We start from the raw sequence: 11,814 nt of genomic DNA on the forward strand, positions 1-11,814 counted from the left end.
GAGAAATTAAGACCTTTCCAGACATACAAAAATTGAGGGAATTCTCCACTACGAGGCCTGCACTACAGGAAATACTGAAAGGGGTCAACTCATCTAAAAAAAATGACCAAAAAACCCCCCCACAAAACATAATTAGGATTAAGGTGACTAGCAGGCTAATAAAAGCGGAGGAGTACAACCCTTACTAGGAACAGGGGATTATAAACTTAAAATAAGAAGAGATTTGCTATAGCAAGATAGTAATGAATGTTCAACGTACATAAGGACAAATTGAGACAACAATGACTGAAAAGGAGAAGATTCAAAGATCTAAATTTACAGAGAGGAATGGAAATAAGGCACACGCAGAAGAAAGTGGATTACTGTATATATATAACTATCCTTTACATATTCGTAATGGTAACCACATGCCAAAGATTCAGAACCGAAATATATGACATAAAAAACCCACAAAAGCCAAACAAAATTAATAGAACAGAAACACAAGGACAAGGGAGCAAGGGAAACACCAAGCTATCAGAAAGCAAAAGATAAAATGGCTTTAAGAAGACTTCATATTTCAATAACCACCTTAAATGTAAATGGACTGAATTCACGAATAAAAAGGCAGAGAGTTCCAGAATGGATCAATAAACAAAACCTATTCATATGCTGCTTCCAGGAGACACATCTCAGCTCCCAAGACAAATATTAGACCAAAATGAAAGAGTGGAAAATGATATTCCAAGCAAATGGCATTCAGAGAAAAGTGGGAGTAGTGGTACTATTATCGGATGAAATAGACTTCAAAATAAAAAAGGTAAAGAAAGATACTGAGAGACACTTCAAATTGATAAAATGAATCATGAACCAAGAAGATATAACACTTATTAATATCTATGTTCCCAATCAGGGTCCCCTGAAGCATGTAAAGCAATTACTAACAGAACTAAAGGGAGAAACACTATTGTAGTAGGGAACCTAAATACACCACTGTCAGATATGGACATATTATCCAAACAGAAAATCAATAGGTAAGCAACGTCCTTAAATAACACAGTAGACAAACTGGACATAATTGATATTGACATAGCCTTTCATCCACAAACAGCTGCTTATACATACTTCTCTAGAGCACACCGAATATTCTCAAGGATTGGCCACATACTGGGACACAGAGATAGCCTCAACACATATAAGAGGTTTGAAATCATACCAACCATCTTCTCTGATCATAATGCTTTGACACTAGAGATCAACTGCAAAAAGAAAGCAAGAAGAACCACAAATACATGGAGATTAAACAACATGCTACTGAAGAATAACTGGGTCAGAGAAGAAATAAAATGAGAGATCAAGAGATACTTAGAATCGAATGATAATGACAGTACAACATATCAAAACTGTTGGGACACAACGAAGCGGTCATAAGAGGAAAGTTTATATCATTACAGGCCTATCTCCAAAAACAAGAACGAGTCCAAATAAACAACCTAATGCTTCATCTCAAAAAAAACAAAAAAACAAAAAACAGAAAAGGAAGAACAAATGAAGCTTAAAATCAGCAGAAGGAAAGAAAGAATTCAAATTCCAGTAGAAATAAATGAAATTAACAACAACAACAATAACAAAACAATAGTAAAAATAAATGCAACAAAGAGTTGGCTATTTGAGAAGATTCATAAAACTGACAAATCCCTGGCTAGACTCACTAAAGGAAAAAGATAAAAGATACAAATAAAATCAGAGATGAAAGAGAAGAAATTATGACAAACACTGCAAAAATACAAAGGATCATACAAGAATGCTATGAAAAAGTATATAACATCAAATTTAATAACCTAGAAGAAATAGACCAGTACTTAGAGAAATATAACTTTCCTAGACTGAATCAAGAAGAACTTGAAAATCAAAATAGACTGAACAGCAGTTCGAAATTGAAACAATTATCAAAAACGATCTTCCTGATTGTTCTTTCTCTCCTCTGGCTCTACAGCTAGACATCACATTAACGTTAACTGCATTCCCTATGCCGTGCTCCCCATCCCCATGACCATCTATGAACCACTAATTTATACTTTAACCCTTCACCCTTTCTCTCAGCCCACCAACCCACTCCTCTCTGGCCATCACCAGATGGTCCTCTATATTTGTGAGTCTATATTTGATTAGTTTGTTCTTTTTGTTCCTTAGATTCTGCATATAAGAAAAATCATATGGTATTTATCTTTCTCTGTCTGACTTATTTCACTCAGCATAATAACCACTAGGTCCATCCATGTTGTTGCAAATTGTAGGACTTCGTTTTTTAATGGCTGAGTAAAATTTCATTGTATATATTAACCATAACTTCTTTATCCAATTATCTGTTGATGGGAATTTCAGTTGCTTCCATATCTTGGTTATTGTAAATTGTGCTGCCATGTACATAGGGATGCATAGATCTTTACGAATTATTGTTTTGGTTTTCTTTGGATAAATATCCAAAAGTGCAACTGCTGGGGCAAAAGGTATATCAATTTTTAATTTTGGGGGAAACCTGCAGACTGTTTTCCATAGTGGCTGTACCAATTTGCAATCCTACCAACACTGTATGAGAGTTCCCTTTTCTTCACATCATCAGCAGCACTTGTTTTTCTTTGATTTATTGATGATAGCCATTCTGACATGTGTGAGGTGATATCTCATTTGTGGTTTTAATTTGTATTTCTCTGATGATTAATGACCTTGAACATCTTTTCATGTCTATTGTTCATCTGTATTTCCTCTTTGGAGAAATTTCTGTTCAGGTCTTCTGCCCATTTTTTAATTGTATTGTTTGATTTTTTGTTGTTGAGTTCTTTGAGTTCTTTATATATTTTGAATATTAACCTCTTATCAGATGTATCATAGGCGAATCTTTTCCCAATCCGTCAGCTGTCTTTTTGTTTTGTTGATGGTTTCCTTTGCTGTACAAAACTTTTTATTTTGATGTAGTCTCATTTGTTTATTTTTTCTTTTGTTTCCCTTGCCCAAGGAGACATATCCAAAAAGACATTACTGTTAGCAATATCAGAGTTTACTGTCTATGTTTTCTTATAGTTTTATTGTTTTGGTCTTACATTTAAGTCTTTAAACCATTTTGAGTTTATTTCTGTATACAGAGTAGGAAGGTGGTCCAGTTTGTTTTTTGGCATGTATCTGTCCAGTTTTCCCAACACCATTTGTTGAAGTGACTGTCTTTTACCCCATTGTATATTCTTGCCTCTTTTGCATAGATTAAATGACCATATAGGAGTGGTTTTATTTCCAGGCCCTCAATTCCATTCCATAGACCTATGTGTCTGTTTTTTTATGCCAGTATCATGCTGTTTTGATTCCTGTAGCCTCGTAGTATAATTTGATATCAGGTAGGGTGATACCTCCAACTTTGTTCTTCTTTCTCCAGATTGCTGTAGCTATTCAGAATCTTTCATGGTTCCATTTATATATATACATATTTTAGGATATTTGTTTTATATCTCTCTGAAAAATACCATTGGCATTTTCGTAGGATTTGCATTGAATCTATAGATTGCTTTGTGTAGTTTGGCCATTTTAATGATGTTAATTCTTCCTACCCATGAGCATGGTATATGCTTCCATTTATTTGTATCTTCTTCAATTTCTTTTTTCAATGACTTACAATTTTCTGAGAATAAGTCTTTTACCTCCTTGGTTAATTTGGTTCCCAGTTATTTTATTGTTTTTGATGCGATTATAAATGTGATTGCTTTTTTAATTTCTTTTTCCAAAAGTTCATTATTGGTGTACAAAAATGTAACTGACTTCTGAAAATTTTGTATCCTGCTACATTACTGAATTCATTGATCAATTCTAACAGTTTTTGGATGGAATCTTTAGGGTTCTCTCTATATAGTATCATGTCATCTGCCAATAACGAGAGTTTTACTTCTTCCTTTCCAATTCAAGTAACTTTTATTTCTCTTTTTTGTCTTATTGCTGTGGCTACGCCTACCAATACAATGTTAAAGAGGTGTGGTGAAAGTGGGCATCGTTGTCTTGTTCCTGATCTTAAAGAAAACAATTTTAGGTTTCCTCATTGGGTATGATGTCAGCTGTACATTTGTCATATATGGCCTTCATTATGTTGAGGTATGTTCTCTCAATTCCCCCTTTGCTGAGAGGTTTTTTTTTTTTCTTCCCATAAATGGATGCTGGATTTTGTTGAACACTTTTTCTGCAACTATTGATATGATTGTATGTTTTTTATCTTTCAATTTGTTAATGTGGTGTGTCACAATAATTGATTTGTTCGTGATGTATGATATTTTTAATATATTGCTGAATTCAATTTGCTAATATTTTGTTGAGGATTTTTGTATCAATGTTCATAAAAGATATTGGCCTAAAGTTTTCTTTTTTTGTAATGTCTGTGCCTGGTTTTGGAATCGAGGAAATGGTGGCCTCATAAAAGGAGTTAGGGAGCCTTCTCTTTTCTTGAATTTTTTGAAATAGTTTGAGAAGAATAGGTGATAATTCTACTTTGAATGTTTGGTAAAATTTGCCTATGAAACCATCTGGTCCAGGACTTTTGTTTTTTGGGAGGTTTTTGATGACCGATTCTATTTCTTTGGTGATAATTGGTCAGTTCGGATTTTCTGTTTCTTCTTGACTCAGTCTTGGGAGATGGCATGTTTCTAGGAATGTGTCTTTTTCTTCCAGATTGTCCAGTTTGTTGGCATATAATTGCTCGTAGTATTTTCTTATGTTTCATTGTATTTCTGTGGAGTCCATGGTTATTTCTCCTCTTTCATTTCTGATTTTATTTATTTCAGTCTTCTCTCTTTTTTCCTTGATGAGTCTGGCTAAGAGTCTGTCAATTTTGTTTATCCTTTCAAAGAACCAGCTCTTGGTTTCATTAATCTTTTGTATTATTTTTCTAGACTCTTCATTTATTTCTGCTCTAATCTTTATTCGTTCCTTCTATTCACTTTAGGCTTTGTTTGCTAATCTTTTTCTAGTTCCCTTAATTGTAAGGTTAGATTGTTTATTTGAGCTTTTTCTTTTTTCTTGAGGTAGGCCTGTATTGCTATGAATTTCCCTCTTAGGACTGCTTTCGCTGTGTTCTATAGATTTTGAGTCATTGTTTTCATTTTCATTTGTCTCTAGGTATCTTCTGATTTCTCCCTTGATCTCGTTGTTATAACATTCATTGTTTAGTAGCATGTTATTTAGCCTCCATGTGTTTGTATATTTTCCAGTTTTTTTCTTGTAGTTGATTTCTAGTTTCATACCGTTACGCTTGGAGAAGATGGTTGAAATGATTTCAATCTTCTTAAATGTATTGAGACTTGTTTTGTGTCTTAATATGTGGTCCATCCTGGAAAATGTTCCATGTGCACTTGAGAAGAATGTATATTTTGCTGCTTTTGGGTGAAATACTCTGAAAATATCTATTAAATCCATCTGATCTAGTGCGTCTTTTAGGCCCATTATTTCCTTGTTGATTTTTTTTTTTTTTTTGGCTGGAAGATCTGTCCATTGTTGTCAATGGAGTGTTAAAGCCTCCTACTGTGAGTGTATTACTGTTGAATGCTCCTTTTAATGTCAGTCAATAATTGCTTTATGTATGTAGGTGTCCCTGTGTTGGGTGTGTATATATTTACTAAGGTTATGTCCTCTTGACTTATCGACCCCTTTATCACTATGTAATACCCTTCTTTGTCTCTTATTATAGCCTTTCTTTAAAAGTCTATTTTGTTTATATAAGTATTGCTACTCAGGTTTTTTTTTTTTTTTAATTTCCATTTGTTTGAAATATCTTTTTCCATTCCTTTACTTTCAGTCATTGTCATTGATTTGAAGTGTCTTATAGACAGCATATTCATAGGGCTTGTTTTCTTATCAGTTTGGCTACCATATGTCTTTTGATTAAAGCATTTAATCCATTTACTTTTAAAATGATTATTGATAAGTACATAGTTACTGCCATTTTATTATTCGTATGTAGTTTTTCTTTTTTCTTTCTTTCTTTATTTTTTTTTACTCCCTCTTTTCTTACAGAAGTCCCTTTAACATTTCTTGTAATACTGGCTTGTTGATGATGAATTCCTTAAACTTTTTCCTCTCTGGAAAGCCCTTTATCTTACCTTCTATTTTAATCGTAAGCCTTGCTGTGTAGAGTATTCATGGTTGTAGATTCTTGTTTTTCATAACTTTGAATATTTCTTGCCAGTCCATTCTGGCCTGAAAAGTTTCCATTGAAAAATCAGCAGACATTCTTCTAGGGGTACTCTTGTAAGTAACTAGCTGCCTTTCTTTTGCTGCTTTTAAGATTCTCTGTTTTTGAATTTTGGCATTTTAATTATGATGTGTCCTGGTATGGGACTGTTTGAATTCCTCTTGTTTGGGACTCTTTGTGCTTCCTGGATGTGTATGTCTAATTCCTTTGCCAGGTTAGGGAAATTTTCTGTTATTATTTCTTAAAATTTTCTCAATCTCTTGCTCTTGCTCTTCTCCTTTGGGTACTCCTACGATGAGGATATTGTTATGTTTCATGTTGTCCCAGAGGTCTCTTAACCTATCCTCATTTTTTCAATTTCTTTCTTTTGGTTGTTCAGATTGGGTGTTTTCTGCTACATTGTCTTTCAGTTCACTGATTTGATCTTCTGTTTCATTCCATCTATAGTTGAATTCTTCTAGTGTATTTTTCATTTCAGTTATTGTATTCTTCATTTCTGTCTGTTTGTTTTAAATGGTTTCTACATCTTTTTTTATGCTTATTATCTCTCTGTTGATGTTCTAATTGAGCTCATCCATTCTCGCCATAAGTTCATTGAGAATCTTTATAACCATTATTTTGAACTCTGCCTCTGGTGGGTTGCTTGCCTCCATTTCATTTAGCTTATTTTCTGGAGTTTTTTCCTGTTATTTTATTTGTGGCATGTTTCTTTGTTTTCTCATTTTATTAGCCTCTTTGTGTTCATTTCTATGTGTCAAGAATGTTTGTTTCATCTCTCGGTCTTGGTCAGATGGCCTAATGTGGAAGATGTCCTGTGTGGCCCAGTGGCACACTCTCCCTGATCCCCTATGCTGGGGCTTCTGGACATGATTTCTGTGTGGGTTGTGTGTGACCTTCTGTTGTCGCCAAGACTTTATTGTTGTTAGTACATCAGTGGTTGGGATTAATACTCAGGCTAACTAATTGTGGGAATTGGCTGCACCTACTGGATAAGAGTTGCTGTGTGGGGGTGACCTCACTGAATGGGATTTGCCCTAGCAGGCTTGTGTACTTGTTGCAACCACCCTTTGTATGTACCACTAATGGGGCTAGTCAGGAGTTGCTCCATTGTGGTCTGGTGACAGCCTTTGGATATTTTGGTTTTGTGGTCCCTTGGGAGGGGCTCCCCAGTAGGCCAAGGTCAGCACTGCATTTGATTGCTCAGGGCTACCTGGTGGGAACTATAAAGTAATCTGCAGCTCTTTGTTGCCTATGCTGGATCTATAGGTATGTAGAAAAGACAATGCTGTAGGCAGCAGTCCAGTTATCCCCCATCCCTGAACTAGGGCAGTTCAGCAGAAGGACCAGTGTTCTTTCAGGTCTGACACTGCCTTTCAGTTGCCCATAAGTCTCTGAAACTAGATGAGCCTCTAGGTGATATGCGTGTTGGGTGGTACAGGGAACCCGGGAATCTCCTGGGTCTATAGAGTAAATTTTCCCCTGTCACTGCAATATCAGCTTACATGCCAGTGCTGTCTCTGTGGCTCCTTGTACAAATTTCTGATTGTAGCAAGGTCAGCTGCTGTCCATCTCGGGCCTGCAAACACCTGAGCTCTGTTTAAGAATTACTGAGGTATGTGGCTTGAGTTTGTAGCCTGCCATCAAAAGTTTCTCCTGAGTGAATGGGCTTTGTGTGGGCCATATGAACTGAGTGCTATTTTTTACTGCTAATTCATGACCAAAGGAAAGCACAAGATAGGACTCAGTTGCCTGGGAGCAGGCTTGCCACAAGTAATTTGTTGGTTAGTTGGAGTGTTGTCCCAGTGAGGCATGGGACCATCAGGTTTATATAGCACCAGATTTACTGCCAGCTTTGGTACTGTGGGCTCCCGCCAAAGTCACATATCACTGGGAGACCTACTGCCATCTCTCATGGGCCCACAAAACCCCTGTGAACTGCCCAAACGATACTGTATCTCATGCTGGCAGCAGTGATCTTTTCATCATTGTGTTCCCTGAACTTTGCTCACATCACTGGCCAAAGTCTGTTGAGTATGCAGAATGTGCCACCCCAGCTAGTGGCAGGGCAGGGGCAGCTGCCTGCCAACATGCTGCAGGCACTTTGTGGACTGGATGGGGCAGGATCTCAGGTAGTCAAGGGCTGTCAGGCCAATACAATCTCAGTTTTCTACAACTTCTGTGCCTGTGCCTTCCCACAGTAGTCACAGATCACACAGAGATAAGCTGCCACCTGGGGTGGGTCCACAGACCCCTGCGATCCCCTCCCAAGAGATATTGTAGCTCATCCAGGCAGAAGTGGTCTGCCCGTAACTGTTTTCCCTAAGATGCACTCATTACTCTAGCCAAAGTCTGTTGTCTGTACAGAATGTGTAACCCCAGAGAAGGGCAGGGCGGGGAAGGCTGTTTGTCAATGGGCTCATGAACTTTGTGGCTTGGATGAAGCAGGATCTCAGGGAGACAAGAGCCATCCGGCCGATTTGGCCTCAGTTTTGCTGAAACTTCTGTGCCCGGGCATTCCTGCTGTAGCCACAGATCCCAGTGAGACCAATTGCCTTCTAGGGATCCTCCTGCAGAGTCCTGCACTCCCCAGATGCACTATTACAACTCTTACAGGCAGTGGAGGTCTGCATGCCACTGATTTCCATGCAGTGCCTGCCCTGTGCTAGACAAAGTTCATTATCAATGTGGATTAGGAGACCTGGGGGAAGGGCATGGCAGTGGTTTATCTGTTAACAAGCCATCTGGGGCAAATTGTGGGTTTGATGGAACAGAGTCTCAGGGAAACAATGGCTGCCAGGTCAATACAGCTTCAGTCTTGCTGTAACTTTGGTAACAGTTCCAGCAGCAATTTTAATATCCCTTTGTCATGTTAGGTAACACACTCTCAGGTTTAAGAGATTAGGATATGGACATCTTTTAAGAGAGCATTATTCTATCTAGCACACGGAGTAAAAGTTCAGTGTTACCAAAGATAGAGTCCATTCATATAAGTTACCAATAATCAGATCTAGTTTTTTGTAAAATGTACTCAGTGAGATGTCAATGGGTATAATGTATATATGTACACAAATGTATGCATCATATGCACACACATATACACAAACACACACATTTCCACACAAATTATTCCATGGTGAAATGTGTTTAGGAAATGATGGATTCATCAAAACTCAATCCAATTCTTTATTACATAATATTGCAGAGACTTTGCTAGGCCAATATTCACTATAAAATTCAAGATGGGGAGAGGATATGAAGCCTTTCAAAAACTAAACTGATTACAAAATTTGATTACAAAACTTTGTAAGTGTATCTTACTGGACTAGTGGGAACCACTATGCTATGATTTTTGACATCAAGTTCCAGTTGCTTTTAGAGACAATAAGGTCAACTGGATAACAGAGCAATTTGTCTATTCTTTGGCTAGAAAATTCATCTTATCATTGATCTTCACCCTTTAAAATCTCTTAATAGGTTACTAGCTCACTGCTCACTGTCAGTAGAACTCAAAGGCATAGCACACAAACATGAGTATGTGCTTACATGTCTTACTTTATGAAATAAAACATGATTTATATATGTTCAAACATGTTAATTCATAAGAAAATTCTGTTTTTTTTTCTGTTAGCCAGAGGCTAGTAATGAGGCCCAGTTGTTATAAAGGCTAATCATCTCTCTAGTCTATGCCCACAGTCATTCTCCCAGTTTATAATCCTGAAGTTGGACAATGAAAGGCTGATTTTTTGTCATAAGTTCCTTGAGCTTTTACCGTGGTTGGCTCATTCATTTTCTTCAGTTCTCATCCTAAATGTCACCTCTTCAGTGAGGTCTTCTTTGATCACTTTTTAAGAAGTATTCTCCCTCAGTGAATTCATATCATATTATCTTATTCTTTTCCTTCATAGAACTTAATAGAATCTGTGAACATCTTATACATTTGTTTATCCAATAATTGTGTCTTTCCCAAACTAAAATGTAAGCACCATGAAGGCAAGGACTTTGTTGGTCTTGTTTACTGCTGTACCTCCAAGGCTTAGAACTGTGCCTGACATACAGCAAGTGGTAAATAAATGTATAATAATTGTATGATTAGTCCCCATTTTGTGAATTACAAAGAGAAATATGAGTTATTGTGGTAAAATTACTAATCTAGTATCACTAACCCTTTTTGTGACACAACTAGGACTATATTCTTTGTCTCTTAATACTTAGAGAAGTGTTCTTTGCTTTACAGAACATAATTTTCTAATTACTGGTCTGTAGATCTACTGTCACTTAGTTGGTAGTTACTAGTCAATATATTCCCCCACTGCTTTGAGAATGATTCTGTAAGCACTGGTGTTTGACCAATGAATAAATTTCCCAGTGTTGGACACAGAGAGGAATGGGAAAGTTCACATTTCTTCCTTTTTATAAGTCAATAGTAAAGAAACAATTTCTTTTTTTTTCCTTTTATGCCAGCCCCTTAGGGACCTTCTATGGGTGACTCCACTACTATTATTTCCAATTTCTGAAACCTAAGGGCATCTACTGAGGAATTACTTTTCAGAGCTGACAAACATTAGCTACTTGAAGTAAACTTTATGATATACAACTAGCAGTATAGAGGCAATGCAAAATTCAAACACGCGTTTGCATTAATTTTAGTGAAAGAGAAAAGGCTTGGTGAATAAAGCTAAGTGATGTAAATAACATAGCCCCATATCTATAGCTTAGGGTTGTCATTAGCTTTTGATATTGTTTTAGAAATCAGTTATTTCTCCTAATCTTAGCAATATGATCTCTGAAAAAGACCTTAATGTTGAAGGTAGTCCCAAGTATTGGATGGAATCTTACTGTTGGCCTAGTACTGTCAAGTTTGCTATATGGAATCTAGAAGAAATGAAAAAAAAATGCCCCCCTCTCCTGCAATCAGGGAGCAACTGGGTTTCACCCTTCTTTTGGGAAAAATAATGAAAGTTAGCTTTATAGAGGGTCATTGGCTTTTTCAGGGAGCAGTACATTTCAATAGAACAGAGGTTTCCGCTTTGCAGACTCCTATGAGAACTACGGTAGTGGCTGTACACCAATGGGACTGGAACCACATTAGGAATCTCCTCTTTCACCAAAGTTCGTTCCCCTTAAAATATTTTCACATTTGGTTTCAGCTATAAATTGCTTTTGTAGAAATGATTCCACTACTAAAAGAGAAATGCAACTGAAATAGGTAATGACTCTTAACTTTTGTAAAATCCTAATACTATTTTGGATTGATAACCTGTGCTTCTCTTAAGTATGTGCTAAATGATTTTTCTTTTTTTTAAATTTTTTTAATTAATTAATTTATTTTTTTATAATGACATTCATTAACAAAATCCAATAAGTTTCAGCTGTACACTTTAACAGTAAGTCAGATATATATTTATACTGTGTTCACCTCACACAGTTAGATTTCTTTCTGTCACCACATATTTGACCCCTTTACCCTGTCTACCTTCCCCCTCTTCCATCCCTCTACCCTCTGGTAATCACTTATCTATTGTCCATGTCCATGAGTCTCTGTTTGTTTGTCCTGCTCATTTGTTGTTTTTAGGTTTATATCCCACATATAAGTGATGTCGTGTGATTTTCAA

General features: G+C 36.6%; 1 protein-coding gene and 1 pseudogene across 1 annotated transcript in view; both read right to left on the reverse strand.

Annotated features, from left to right (window-relative positions):
* Positions 1-5,340, reverse strand: part of LOC102893614 — a 26,564-nt pseudogene extending 21,224 nt beyond the window's left edge.
* The window catches only part of IL1RAPL2 (interleukin 1 receptor accessory protein like 2), a 608,417-nt gene that overhangs the window by 272,987 nt on the left and 323,616 nt on the right, over positions 1-11,814 (reverse strand). The window lies entirely within an intron of this gene.

Source organism: Pteropus alecto, unplaced genomic scaffold (assembly GCF_000325575.1).
Source record: "Pteropus alecto unplaced genomic scaffold, ASM32557v1 scaffold150, whole genome shotgun sequence".
Lineage (NCBI taxonomy): Eukaryota > Metazoa > Chordata > Mammalia > Chiroptera > Pteropodidae > Pteropus > Pteropus alecto.